Consider the following 15,405-nt stretch of genomic DNA (forward strand, 5'->3'; position numbering starts at 1 on the left):
TAATTGGTTTAAAATTAGATTCTGGGAGAAGCTGAAACTGCAGCCAGGATAGGTTTTAAGCCTTGATGGTGTTTAGCAAAAGTGACTCCGCATGGGGCCTGTTGTTTCTTTTTAACAGGTGATACAAATAAACTTAATTAATACCTCCTGAAGCAGGCAGTCTCTGGTCCTCTTAAGAGTCCAGAGAACTGCAAAATGGGGCGGGAGGCAAGAAGCTTTTATAGGATAAAAAATAAGGAACAAGGAAGAGAAAAAATAGAAAATAGATGAAGAACAAGGAAGTAAGTATAGAGCCCGAATTGGCTTGTAGCCAGGACAAAGGGATGCAAGAGTAGCAGACTCTCGGGGGGGGGGGGGGGGGGGGGGGGGGTGTCCCCAAACAGACTAGGTTCAGCTGCTGGCCGCTGACAAAATCCAAAGGCAGAGCAACTGAGTGGTAGTGAAACGAGAGGATTTTACTTCAGCGGGACCAACAGAGGGAAGACAGCTGACTAGCATCTCAAAGACTCTCCAACATGCCAAAAACTTCCAGATTTATATAAGGAAAATGTGGGACAAAAGTTGGTGGATACCTAAGACAGTAAAATTATGGTCAATCATTGTCATGGGTGCGGTCTGGCTGGCTGGGGCAGCCCTTATGGAGGACTTGAGGTAGTTGTGGTTACCACCAACCGATACTTTGCCTGCAAAAATCTTTTGCTTGAGTTAAGAAATAAACTGGAGGGGCACCTGGGTGGTTCAGTGGTTGAGTGCCTTGGGCTGGGGTCTTGGTTCTGGGATCGAGTCCCATATCGGGCTCCCCGCAGGAAACCTGCTTCTCTCTCTGCCTGTGTCTCTGCCTCTCTCTCTCTCTCTCTCTCTCTGTCTCTCATGAATAAATAAATAGAATCTTAAATAAACTGGAAAGAAGAACCTAATCAATTCGAAAGTTTGTGGTCACAATGGAGTGGGTTGAAGTCCTCTTTCAGATTTGGTGATTGGGGATTGGCTGACTAAAGCTACTGTGTTTCTGGTCAAGCAGAGCATTTACAGGGAGACGAAAGTTCTGAGTTTCTGTTTGTTAACCTGGTAGGCAGAATGGTTCTATCTTAAGGCTAAGAATTTACTTAACCCATTTCCCTTTTTGATCATCCTCTTGAATGGTTTGATTTAAAACGTATTAGTATAAACTCTCAGTTACCATTGTCTCTTCAGGTCTCAGTATAGTATTCACGAAAGATGATATCAGGATTGTATTCTTGGAACTGGTTAAGTTCTCCTGTTTTCTGTTGTCATTCCAGTTAGAAATCATTTTTGGATGATCAGTGGCTGCACACATGCATTTAAAACTTTTGGGAGAAAAAAAAACTTTTGGGAGAATGTAATGTATAGGGAGACAGTAATAATGATTTTTTAAAATAAGACACAGGCAGAGGGAGAAGCAGGCTCCCCATGGGGAGCCTGATGCGGGATTTGATCCCGGGACCCTGGGATCATGACCTGGGCCAAAGGCAGACGTTCAACCACTGAGCCACCCAGGGGTCCCGACAGTGATAATTATTACCAAAAATAATATTCATGATCCAAGCCAGCCAGAATACTGAGAATATTTCTTTAAGCCAGTTTGCTTGTTTATGTATTTTGCATTTTTCATGTAACTGTGTCTCCACTTCTGCAGAAGTGTTTATCAAGCAAGCTTGTCCCAGAGAAACTGAGGCACTGGAAATCAGGAAGAAGTCTGTCACAAGCAGAAAGAACTGTAGGATTACTAGCAGCATAGCAAATCTTTACAGGTGAGGGGAAGGGAAAAGGCGGAGAAAAGAATCATAAATGTAGAGGCCATTTTTAGGCAAATAGGTGTGAGCAATGGAATGTAGAAAGAGACCACATCGACCCCCTGGCCCAATACAGACAGGCCCCTTCAGGTGACCCACATCAAAATGGCCATAGGCCCTACGAGCCAATGGGCTACTTACAACCAGGCATGGTTAACAAAAAAGGGAAAATATCATGCCGCCATACTTCCTCACCTTCCACCTTTGAAAACAGCTCCCTGTAAAGACTCCTAACTCTGGGAAACGAACTAGGGGTGGTGGAAGGGGAGGAGGGCAGGGGGTGGGGGTGAATGGGTGACGGGCACTGAGGGGGGCACTTGACGGGATGAGCACTGGGTGTTATTCTGTATGTTGGTAAATTGAACACCAATAAAAAATAAATTTATTTAAAGAAAGAAAAGAAAGAAAGAGAAAGAAAGAAAGAAAGAAAGAAAGAAAGAAAGAAAGAAAGAAAGAAAGAAAGAAAACAGCTCCCAGGAGGCCTAAGTGGCTCAGTTAGCTAAATGTCTGCCCTCGGTTCAGATCCTCATTCAGGGTCCTGGAATCAAGCCTCACGTTAGGCTTAGGCTCCCTGCTCAGCGGGGAGCCTGCTTTTCTCTCACCCTCTGCCCCTTCCCCCTGCTCATGCTTGCTCTGTCTGTCCCTCTCTCTCAAATAAATAAATAAAATCTTTAAACAATAAGAAATAAAAAGAGCTCCCACCTACTGTCTCATTGCAGACAGTCTTTCCTCTGCTGTCTTGACTGCCACTCCCTTGCAGTGTATTCAGTAAGATTCTATCCCGTTTGTTCTGGCTCAGGTGAATCCTTTCACCATCCAGGCCACTGGCTTCTACCTGATTGACACCCCACATTTGGGGGCCCCCACCTGAGAGAGACACCATAATAAAGAGACCTTCAGGGACGCCTGAGTGGCTCAGTGGTTGAGTGTCTGCTTCACCTCGGTGTGATCCCGCGGTCCCAGGATCCAGTCCCACATTGGGCTCCCTGCATGGAGCCTGCTTCTTCCTCTGCCTGTGTCTCTGCCCCTCTTTGTATCTCAAATGAATGAATAAATAAAATCTTAAAAAAAAAAAAAGAAGAGAGACCTTCATAGTGTAAGGATTAGGAAAAGGATGGTCAGAAAGGGAGGGAGAAATGGAAAGAAACGTCTTTGATCCAACTTCTTGGGAGGAAGCAGTCTACCTTGATGTCAGCTGCTTCTCCTCCTAATCAATTTGCTTTTGAGGTCTTTAACATTCACACAGGACCAGATGTCAAGTGGCACCTTCTTCAGTTGGGAAATAATCACCCGAGTTTTGACACTTTGTAATTTGGCAGTGGTGTCAGTGGTCAACAGTACTGGGTAGAGTCCTTTTCATGAATCTCACTTGCAAAAGCATTGGAGTAATTTAATAACTATCTGCAAATGACAAAAGATTTTAAAATGCCTATGCTTAAAGATCTGATGATACTTAAGGGCATCTGGCTGGCTCAGTCAGTAGAGCATGTGACCCTTAATATCAGAGTCAAGCCCCACATTGAGTATGAAGCCTACTTAAAAAAAAAAATCTGATGATAATATAATGGAATCGGCAAGAAAATTTGCTCATTTCAATGGCATAAAAATTTTTTAAATGATTCCTGAAATTTTAAATGGTAACATTAAGGCAGGGTCTATCAGATTTTATACAAGTTCTGGAACACTTCTGTTAAAAACACACCCATCATACAAATATAAACCAAGGAGATTAAATATCATTTCCTACACTTCTTTGCAATTTAATAAATCAAACCTAGTTTATAGCGAGAGAGAACAAATCTTTTGAGATGTTCTAGGGACCCTCTGAGATTCTCAAAGTTAGTTCAAGGTTTTAAAAAAAAACAACTTCTTTTAGATTTTGATTTGGGAGAAGTTTGTCAAAAATATCCACTTAGGGGCAGCCGGGTGGCTCGGCAGTTTAGCGCCACCTTCAGCCCAGGGCCTGATCTTGGAGACCCAGGATCGAGTCCCACGTTGGACTCCCTGCATGGAGCCTGCTTCTCCCTCTGCCTGCGTCTCTGCCTCTCTCTCTGTGTGTCTCTCATGAATAAATAAATAAAATCTTTAAAAAAAAAAATCCACTTAGGGGTGCTTGGCTGGGTCAGTTGGAGGAACATGTGACTCTTGATCTCTGGGTCATGAGTTTGAGCCCCACATTGGGTGTAGAGATTACTTAAATAAGTAAAACTTTTTCCCCCAAAATGTATTTATTTATTTGAGAGTATGTGTGAGCTCACAAGTGGAGGGAGGGGCAGAAGAAGAGAATCTTCAGTCAGACTTCCTGTTGAGCGTAGAGGCCGGCAAGGGGCTTGATCTCACAACCCAAACTAAGGTCATGATCTGAGCCAAAAACAAGAGTAGGACACTCAACTGACTAAACTGACTAGGCACCCCAAGTAAAACTGTATTTAAAAAAAAATCAATTGAATCAAAGTGACAAAGACTTTTTGAAGGCAAATACAGAAAGTTACATAGTTGTTTAAAAACGAAACACCCTAAGTTCTTTTAATATTGAGAAGACTGGGGCAGCCCGGGTGGCTCAGCAGTCCAGGGGGTGATCCTGGAGACCAGGGATCAAGTCCCACGTTGGACTCCCTGCATGGAGCCTGCTTCTCCTTCTGCCTGTGTCTCTGCCTTTCTCTGTGTGTGTGTCTCTCATGAATAAATAAATAAAATCTTTAAAAAATATATTGAGAAGACTGGGTTTTCTTCAGTAATCAAAGACCTGATAGAGACAACATGAAGCACAGTAAATTATTTTGGTAAGACACAAAATCTTTACTTTCCAGGTAGATTCACTTAAAAGGTAAAGAAAAATTTGTGTGTTTTTTTTTTAAAGATTTTGTTTTTATTGGGACACTGGGGTGGCTCAGCGGTTGAGCATCTGCTTTTAGCTCAGGGCGTGATCCTGGGATCCAGGATCAGATCGAGTCCGCATTGGGCTCCCTGTGGGGAGCCTGCTTCTCCCTCTGCCTGTGTTTCTGCCTCTCTCTCTGTGTCTCTCATGAATAAATAAATAAATCTTTAAAAAAAAGATTTTGTTTTTATTTATTCATTCTCATGAATAAATAAATAAATCTTTAAAAAAAAGATTTTGTTTTTATTTATTCATGAGAGACACAGAGAAAGAAGCAGAGGGAGAAGCAGAGTTCCTGCAGGGAGCCTGATGTGGCACTTAATCCCAGGACCCTGGGATCATGCCCTGAGCCAAAGGCAGACGCTCAACTGCTGAGCTACCCAGGCGTCCCTTGCATGTGATTTCTTACTAAGAGAAGACCAATAATCTAACCAAACTTTCTCCTTTTAACAGAGAGAAAACAAAATACTTATTTTGTACCAGTGTACTTTTGATATTAAAACTTATTTTTTCGGGATCCCTGGGTGGCGCAGTGGTTTGGCGCCTGCCTTTGGCCCAGGGCACGATCCTGGAGACCCGGGATCGAATCCCACGTCGGGCTCCCGGTGCATGGAGCCTGCTTCTCCCTCTGCCTATGTCTCTGCCCGCGCGCCCCCTCTGTGACTATCATAAAAAAAAAAAAAAAAATCTAAAAAAAAAAAACTTATTTTTTCAAGTTTTTAATTTTAATTCCAGCATAGTTAATATACAGTGTGAAATTTGTGTCAAGTGTACAATATAGTGAATCAGCAATTCCATAGCTAAGGCAGACACTTAACCACTGAGCCACCCAGGTGTCCTCAACAATTCCATACATTGCTCACTGGTCATCATAAATATACCCTTAATCCCTTTGTCTATTTCACTCACCCTCCATCAACCCCACTGGTAATCATCAGTTTGTTCTCTATAGTTAAGAGTCTGTTTCTTGGTTTGCCATCCCCCTCACTTTTCAATTTCCTTTGTTTACTTTGCTTCTTAAATTCCACATGAGTGAAATCATATAGTATTTGTCTTTTTCTGACTGACATATTTTGTTTAGGATTATACTCTAGCTCCATCTATGTTGCAAATGGCAAGATTTCTTCTTTTCTTTCTTTCTTTCTTTCTTTCTTTCTTTCTTTCTATGTGTGCACGTGCGAGCAGGGGTCAGGGGGAGGGGCAGAGAGAATCTTAAATGGGGCTCGATATCACAACCCTGAGATCTCTACCTGAGTTGAAATTAAGAGTTGGGTATTTGGATCCCCAGGTGGCTCAGTGGTTTAGCCCCTGCCTTTGGCCCAGGGTGTGATCCTGGAGACCCGGGATCAAGTCCCATGTCAGGCTCCCTGCATGGAGCCTGCTTGTGTCTCTGCCTCTCTCTCTGTGTCTCTCATGAATAAATAAATAATAAAATTTAAAAAAAAAGAGTTGGGTATTTAACCAGCTGTGCCACCCAGGTACCCCAGTTATCTTTCTTGCTGACAAATTCTGTAACAGAGATAATATTGATGTAGAAAGATGTTAGGGCTTGAAGCTGATGCCCAAGATAGAATTCTTGAGATATCTTGATAGAATTCTTGAGATAAAAACATGATTTTATTAAAGCACAGGGACAAGACCCATGGGGAGAAAGAACTGCATTAGGGTCATGATGAGTGGCTCATTACATACTTTAAAATTGAGGGGGTTAGGGATAGTGTAAGTCTCTAAGGAATTTTGGAAGCAAAGTTCCAGGACCTTGAGGGGGCTAGCTGGGAAAAGGTCATTTACTACTGTCTAATAAAACCTTAGTCATGAGACCCTTCAGATATATTGGAGGGCCATATGCTTGGGGGATGATTGCCAACACGTATCTTGAGTTTAGAGATAAAGGAAATTTCTAAAGGAATTTTTTATTTTTTTAAAGGCTTTATTTACTTGAGATATCTTGTGAGACACAGAGAGGCAGACACCTAGGCAGAGGGAGAAGCAGGCTCTCTGTGGAGAGCCCAATGTGGTACTGGATCCCAGGACCCCAGGATCACGACCTAGGTCAAAGGCGCTCAACCACTGAGCCACCCAGGTGCCCCTAAAGGAATTTTTATATGCTAAAATAGACTTAAAGGATCCTGGGGATTGGGCTAAGATTGCCTTTTGCCCTTAGCAAAGTGTTAACATTGAGGGAATTGAGTCCCTAGAGGAATGCCATTCTGAGTATTTCAAGGACTTGTCAATGGGCTGTAGGTAGTAAGGACATTTCATAATTTCTCTTCTGTCTTTGTTTCCCACATCAACATGAATTTATTTGACTTTTGGTAAGCCTGGGTAGAATAAAAATTGTATGTCAGCATTTTTTTTTTTAACTCTAAAGGCATGCCTGTTTTAATTAAACCAACAAGGGGGCACCTGGTTGGCTTAGTTCGTTAAGTGGCCAACTTTGGGTTTCTGCTCGTCATGATCTCAGGATGGTGAGATCGAGCCCTGCGTTGGGCTCTGCACTCAGCAGGTCAGAGCCTGCTTGAGATTCTTCCTCTCTTGCCCCTCCCCCTGCTTGTGTATGCACACACACATTCTCTCTCAAATAAACAAATGTCTTTAAAAAATTAACAAAATAATTAAACCAACAAATTTAAACTAGTTTACCCCTCCCCAAAGTTATCTAGATCATACGAACTTGAAAAACATTTGGGTTAGGGGCACTTGGGTGGCTCAGTTGGTTAAGTGGTTAAGTGTCTGACTCAGGTCATGATCTAAGAGTCCAGGCTCCCTGTTCAGCGGGGTGTCTGCTTCTGCCTCTTTCTTTGCCACCCCCCCATTCTCTCCTTTTCTCTCTCAAATAAGTAAATAAAATCTTAAAAAAAAAAATTTGAGTTAGTTTTCTATATTTCCGAGAGTATACTTGATTTATATAAATATTTGATTTTCTTTAAGTCAATTAAATAGAACTGTCTACAAATAAATTTTGGCAGCACCGTCCAGAGGTAGATAAGTCACATATCTGTAACTACTTATATAGACATGCATAACCATATTTTATGCAGAGATCTCCTAGCTTTTATTTTTTAAATTTTAGCCATGAGACAGGTTTGATAATGCAAAACTCACATTATAAATAAAAGTTAGGATGCCTGTGTGGCTCAGTCGGCTGTCTGCCTTCAGCTCAGGTCATGATCTCAAGTTTCTGAAATCAAGCCCCACATTGGGCTCCCTGCTCTGTGGGGAGTCTGCTTCTCCCTTGCCCTTTGTCCCTCCCCCCGCTTATGCTTGCTCTCTCTCTCACTCTATCAAATAAATAAATAAAATCTTTAAAAAGAAAAAAAAAAGTTGAATCCAAATTGTGTTTCTGACAGATGAAATGAGTTAAGATTACCTGTTCAGATGGCTTAAACTTTCTGGTAATATTTGTGACAAAAGCTTTTAAGATTCTTTTTTTTTTTTTTTTAAGATTTTATTTATGTATTCATTTATGAGAGACACAGAGAGGCAGAGACATAGGCAGAGGGAGAAGCAGGCTCCCTGTGGGAAGCCTGATGTGGGACTCTATCCCATGACCCCGGGATCACGACCTGAGGTGAAGGCAGACCTCAACCACTGAGCCACCCAGTCATCCTCCTTTTCCCTCCTTCTTGATAAGAATTACCTCCCTAAGGTTTGCATTTCAAACAGATGGTTCTCCGCTCCTAGAGAAGACCACTTAGAACATTTATATTTCAAAGACAAAGAATGCAAGTTCCTCAAAACAAGACTGTTGTTCCCTAAACCCAGAATTTTTACAGTACCTAGGAGCCTTTTGAGATAAATAGGAAAGATTTTCAAGTTGGTACAAAGAAGGGTGACAAAACATGAGAGATTCCTAACTCTAGGAACCAAACAACGGGCAGTGGAAGGGGAGGTGGGTGGGGGATGGGGTGACTGGGTGACAGGGACCGAGGGGGGCATTTGACGGGATAAGCACTGAGTATTATACTGTATGTTGGCAAATTGAACTTCAATTAAAAAAATAGAGAAAGAAAAAAGGATAGATGGGCTTTTTCTGTTCTTGCAAAAACTCAATTTGTAAGACAAGGATAGTCATTTTTTAATTTGTCAGAGAATTGGAGTTGCTTAAATCCTTTCAAACATCTTGTTAAGTTTCATCCAGGACAAAGTATTGAACAACTTTGCAAGTTGTGCAAAGTGCAAGAAGTGTCCTAGAAGAGGGTGCAATAGCTACTACCCTCCCCAGGACCAGAGTCACTCCCAAACATTGCCAAAAGAAAGGACTTAGACAATCCCCCCAAGAGCTGGCAAGAGTTGGTATGATCCTACCTGCAACCCACATTTCTGGTCTGGCCATAATTTTGGCTTCTAACCTAACTATTGAGCTGCCTGTACTTGCAAGATGTGACAACCTATGTGCCCTAAGTAGGCAGCCAAGCCAAGTTCTCAGGACAAAAACTGAGACAAACAAGAAAGAAGGCAATAGTTATCTCTGGGAAAGAAAGGATTGATAACCAATGGTTACCCCCAAACCAAGTTCCAAGTGTCTAGACTTGGAAAGGAAGGGACAGTTTCACAGTGTGAAAATTCACAATTCCTTTCAGTCAGACTCCAGAGATCCAGGAGATCGGCACCAATAAGAATTCTCATCCTTAGGCTTTTTGTCTGTTTTCCCAGGATACCATCTGAAGCCTAAAAGCAAGCGGGGTTCAAAGTGCAGAGTTGGCCCTGGTATCCACCAGATTTTGGCAAGATTTTCCATTAATTTTAGTTTCCCCTTAGCCTTTTGAGGGAATAACAGGTATGTTTATTGGAAAATCCTTTGGAGTCCCATCAACCCTGGGAGGGGCCTATATGGGGAGAATCTTCCTTCAAAGGTAGGTATGGGGGCATTCGAGTTGGTGTGGAAGGGTTAGCTCAAACCTTTAAGGGCAATCTTTTTTTCCAGTGTCCTGGCTAGTTGCAAATGAGGCAGTGAATTCTGGGCCAGAATTTTAGTGATGAACTCCCACATGTGTGCAATGGGGGAAGCCCAGATAAAATCTAACTACTGTGAGTTTGCTCCTTGGTGAGTCACAGAGAGAAACTACACCAGGTGGGTTATCACATCAAGAAAACTTTATTTTGCAGCAAATAAGGAAATCACGAGGAATAACTTCCAAAGCCGTGACTACTGGGACAAAGGTGAGTGGGTTCCTTCTATTTAGTGTTAGGATGATTATTAGGTAGGGGAGCTTTGTCATTCCTATATAGAGGTGTGCATAAGGTTGTTTATGCACCTTAAAGAAATATGTCTATATGTATATTGTATGTTATATAAATGAGGCTTGTGCTCTTCCTGGGACAGAGATTTTAATATTATAATGAGGTAAAAAAACTGTCCACCACTCTGTGGGTCACTCCATGGTCCATCTGCACAAGTGTGAGTCAGGGGTGGGGGTGGGGGTTAAGTTCAAACTGGTTGGGGTGGTCTGGGCCACCTGGAACTCTTTGTCTGGCAGTCGATGTTGCTTGAGGGTTAGTTTTGGTTTCCACTATAGGTTGCTATGCCTCTTGGGTCTTTTGTCTGAGTTGGGAGATAAGTTGGAAAGAACAGTTTAAGGAAATATGTGGGAAAGGTCAGTGGATACAAGCAGGTGAGAGCAGTACAGGTCAGCAAGGGTTCTAGCTGGTGACAAAGGTGTTTTAAATTTCTGGCCTTGGAACTGTTGAAGCTGTAAGACCACAAACTTGGCAGGTTTTTAAGGTTTTTTAGTCTCTTCATTGTGGATAGGCAATTCAGAGAGAGGATTAAGAGACTGTGAATGCTCAGGTAAAGGATAGAGGGAGTAGGAGGAGTCAGGTCTGTCTTAGAGTCCTTTGTTTTAGGTACCTCTCGTGTCTTTAATTTTTCATTAGTCTTCCTGGAAGACCCAAAACTGTAATTAAGTAAAGACTTGGTATGGTTATGGAGGGCTTAGCATACATAACTTGATATAGAACTTGTTGTCTTATTTTTAATCATTCTAAAATAGCAATACCAAGATGATTACCAATAATGTGGTTATTGAATTCGGCTTTAGCTTGCTTTGTAGTTCTTTTTTCCTTAAGATATATCCCACTTGGGGCACCTGGGTGGCTCAGTCGGTTAAGCGTCTGCCTTCAGCTCAGGTCATGATCCCAGGGTCCTGGGACAGAATCCTGCGTCCGGCTCCCTGCTCCATGAGGAGTCTGCTTCTCCCTCTCTCTCTTGTGCTCACTCTCTCTCTCACTCTTTCAAATAAATAAATAAAATCTTTTTTTAAAAAAAGATATATCTTACTAAAGATTCCCCATTAAATCTTTGTTGCTTCTTTTTCTTTTCTTTCTTTCTTTTTTTTTCAAGTAGGCTCCACACCCAACATGGGGCCTGGAACTCACGACTCTGAGATCAAGAGTTGCATGCTCTACTGACTGAGCCTGTCAGGAGCCCCTAAATCTCTGTTTTAAAGTCATTTAAAACAACTCTTCTCTGTTCAAGTTGATGTCTGCAACTTGAAGTACAGTTAAGTTCACTTGCTTAAGTTTATTTTCTACATTTAGAGACTGAGAAGCCTGGTGAGCCTCCCAAATGTTGAGAACTGCAGATGATTTGGTTTGGTCAGATCACCCACAGTCCCCTAGCATAGGACTTCTCAGCCTTGACTTTGTAGCAGAACTCAATCAGACACTTATAGGGCTTGTTAAAGAACACTGGGCTCGGGACACCTGGGTGGCTTAGCAGTTGGGTGCCTTTCTTTGGTCCAGGGCATGGATCCTGGAGTCCTGGGATCGAGTCCCACATTGAGCTCCCTGCATGGAGCCTGCTTCTCTTTCTGCCTGTGTCTCTGCCTCTCTGTGTCTCATGAGTAAATAAATAAAATCTTTAAAAAAAGCCCTGGGGGGATCCCTGGGTGGCGCAGCGGTTTGGCGCCTGCCTTTGGCCCAGGGCGCGATCCTGGAGACCTGGGATCGAATCCCACATCGGGCTCCCGGTGCATGGAGCCTGCTTCTCCCTCTGCCTGTGTCTCTGCGCCTCTCTCTCTCTCTGTGACTATCATAAATAAATAAAAATTTTAAAAAAATTAAAAAAAAAATTTAAAAAAAATTAAAAAAGCACTGGGCTCTACCCTTGCATTTTGTGATTCTGCTGGTTTAGGGTTGGGCCCTCAGATTTATATATCTAAATTTCTAGTGATGCTGCTGATCCAGGAACCCCACTTTGAAAACTGCTGTTATAGCATAGCCATGAGGCAGTTAACTGGCTCTCTCAATATGTGACTGTGGACAACTTATTTCCCTTGAGCCTGTTTCCTCACTGGTAAATAGGTGTAATAATCTCTGCCTCATAGGGTTAGGAGGACAATATGCGGTAATGCAGGTGAAGCATTTAGCAGGGTGCCTGAAACATAATTGGTATTCAATATGCGATGTTTACTGAAGCTACCAACAGAGGACTAATCATGATGCTAATAGTTTATACTTGTATTTGGAATGTACTTACCTACTTATCTGTCAGGTATACAATTTGTAATGTTTTCATAGGGTAACTCATTTGCTCCTCCTTAACTGACTCCATTTTGCATTCAAGGAAACCAAAGCATGGAAAGTATGAAGTAAGGGCACACAGCTAAGGTAGTGGAGCTCTGCATCCGAGTTAGGTTGGGCCTGAGCCCACACTCTTTCCCCGGACACTGTCTTGCCATGGTGCCCACTCTGTGGTGTTAGGGCTATTTGAGCAGGGACCGCAGCTCATGTATTCATCAAACATTCTCCAAGAGTCCTGTTCTGTGACAAGTCTGGTAATGAGGCTGGGATGCAGGGATCAATAAGACCTCCTTCTTCTCCATGAGATTACAACCTTGTGCCCCATAGGTTCTAACTGCATGATTGGAATGTGAAAACGTATTCTCTGAAACACGGATGCTTGTATTAGATTGATTGGAAAGTTTGTTTAAATTGAAGATTCCCAGGCACACTTGGGTGGCTCAACTGGCTAAGTGACTGAATCTTAATCTCAGCTCAGGTCTTTATCTCATGGTTGTGAGTTCAAGCTCTGCATTGGGCTCCACACTGGGCATGGAGACTACTTAAAAATTGTGGGGTTGCCTGGATGGCTCAGTTAGTTGAGCATCTGTCTTTGACTCAGGTCATGATCCCAGGGTCCTGGGATCAAGCCCTGCATCAGGCTCCCTGCTTGGTGGGCAGCCTGCTTCTCTCTCTCCTTCTGCTGCTCCCCCTGGCTTGTGCTCTCTCTCTCTCTCTTTCTCCTCTCTCTCTCTCTGTCAAATAAATAAGTAAAATCTTTTTTAAAAAATTGCAGATTTCTGAACTCCACCCCCAGGCAGCTAATCAGAGCCCTGGGGGTGGGGCCCAAGAGCCTGCACTTTACCAGGCTCTCAGGGTGCCTCTGATATACACTGACATTAACCAGAGGCCAATAACACCCCTACTGGAGGTTGCCTGTCTCATTCAGAATTTAGTGGGATGAAAATAGTACTACTGTAGTAAAAAAAAAAAAAAAAAAAAAAAAAAAAAAAAAAAAAACAACAACAAAAAACAAGCCAGGGTATTGGGTTTTCTAGGCACAGGACTATTCCAAACATACCCAGATTCATCTGAATCTCAATTATCTTAGCTCAGATGGGGATGTGCTCTTTCCTGACAGGTGCTGGGAGTTCCATTCACTTTTTCTAGGCCAATGTCTTTTTTGATTACTCTTCACTCAACTCATCCCTACAAATTCATTTTGTGTTCCTCCCTCACAACTCATCCTTCCATTATTTTTTTCATTAAAAAAAACAAAAACAAAAACACAACTCAGAAAGTTGGTTAGGCCACCAGCTGCCCTGAACAGGTGGTTAGGGGAATGGTGGTCAAGTTTTATAGAGGCAGCTATTGGTGGAAAACAGAATTCATTAAAGTGATCAACAAAACAAGTGCCAAATGTATTTATAGGTCAGGCAGGGAAGTACTAACCTGTGAAGATAGTCACTCAGTGCTCCCATAAGAGGTGAACTCGGGAGGCTTATGTGCTAGAAGGGGAGGGGAGTCATCGTAGTTAGGCTCATTAACGGTTGATGGTGCTCTCTAGATCCCATGGAATGAGTGGGATGGGCTTTAGGATGTTGAATCCTGAGTCATGGGAGAGTGCCCTCCTACCTATAATCTCTTTCCTATATTAATAGTCATCTTTTCCTGGTTTAGAAACCTCAAGATCCATTCTCAGACATGTTTTCCCAGTTGCTGCTGGTATATGTTAGCCAAGACCTATAGCTCTTTTGTAAATAATCCTTTTTCCTCCCAAAGCACAGGCGACACTACCCTGCTCAGGCCATGCTGAGACTAGACCCCTATAGTTACTGGTTGAGAAGCAGTGATGAGAGAAGCAATGAGGGGACAGAGTGGGAGGAGGACAAGGATCATTTTATGGGAGTCTACCTCAGGTGAGTCCTTTTTACAGTCTCCAGGCAGTGGAAGCTTCTCTCTAGGATAAACAGGGGTTTGTGGAGAGCACTGCTGACTTAGAAGTTTCCAGAGAGTTTGAAACTTAAGATTCTCTAGCGCACTTAGTCTCTTTGGGCTGCTATAGCAAAACTACCATAGACTGCGTAGTTTATAAACAAAAGAAATTTATTTCACACATTTCTGGAGGCTGGGAAGCCCAAGATCAAGGTGCTAGAATATTCAATTTCTGGTGAGAACCTGCTCCCTGGTTAACAGATGGCTGTCTTTTCTCTGTGTCCTCACATGGCAAAAGGGGCAAAGGAGCTCTCTAGATATAAGGGCACTAATCCCATTTATAAGGGTTCTGCTCTCATGATCTAATTACCTCCCAAAGGCCGAACTCCTAATACGAGCATATGGTGGGTTAGGATTTCAAGATGTAAATTTTGGAGGGACACAGATGGACCATAGTGTGAATCTACCTAAATGTCTACATCTCAACATGAAGAGATAAGAATTTAACTTCTTTTTAACTGTAACCCTAACCAAATTGTGGGCCTGTTTTTTGTTTTTTTTTTTTTAAGATTTTATTTATTTATTCATGAGAGATACACAGAGAGAGGCAGAGACACAGGCAGAGGGAGAAGCAGGCTCCATGTAGGGATACTGACATGGGACTCAATCCCGGGTCTCCAGGATTAGGCCCTGGGCTGAAGGTGGCGCTAAACCGCTGAGCCACCCGGGCTGCCCAGTGGGTCTGGTTTTGAGCAGAGTCTGGCCTCTCACTATAGAAAATATGGGTCTTGGGGCACCTGGGTGGCTCAGTCGGTTAAGCATCTGCCTTCACCTCAGGTCATGGTCCCAGAGTCCTAGGACTGAGCCCTGCTTCGGGCTCCCTGTTCAACAGGGAGTCTGTTTTTCTTCCTCTTTCTCTGCTCCTCCCCCCACTCAGGCTCTCTCTTTCTCTCTCGTTTACTCTCTCTCTCTCTCAAATAAATAAAATCTTTAAAGAAAAAAAGAAAATAGGGGCCTTTTTAGGTACTGCCAAGAAGGCCCTCTGGCTTTTTATATATATCAAAACTTATATGGCTTGAGCTTATTTTCTTTCTTCAGAGCTTCTTTAGAAATGAATAACGGCCAAATGATAGCTCAGTCCTTATTATTACAACTGCCTTTGTATCTTTCAAGTACCAGAGGTATTGTCTAGGCTAGTGCACTACCTTCCACTAGCATTCCATCTCAATTCATAATAGACAAGTATAATTGTGGTGCTACAGCATGACAAAGCAT

The 15,405-nt window shown here is 42.7% G+C and overlaps 1 long non-coding RNA gene across 3 annotated transcripts in view; it reads left to right on the forward strand.

The window, feature by feature from the left end:
- LOC144289633 (uncharacterized) overlaps window positions 1–15,405 on the forward strand; it is a 51,834-nt gene that overhangs the window by 901 nt on the left and 35,528 nt on the right. For all 3 annotated transcript variants that reach the window (XR_013357454.1, XR_013357453.1, XR_013357455.1), the window contains exons 2-4: window positions 1,658–1,772; window positions 9,802–9,855; window positions 13,978–14,114. This is a non-coding gene — a long non-coding RNA (uncharacterized LOC144289633). The remainder of the gene's footprint in view (window positions 1–1,657; window positions 1,773–9,801; window positions 9,856–13,977; window positions 14,115–15,405) is intronic.

Source organism: Canis aureus, chromosome 19 (genome assembly GCF_053574225.1).
Source record: "Canis aureus isolate CA01 chromosome 19, VMU_Caureus_v.1.0, whole genome shotgun sequence".
NCBI classification, from domain to species: Eukaryota; Metazoa; Chordata; class Mammalia; order Carnivora; family Canidae; genus Canis; species Canis aureus.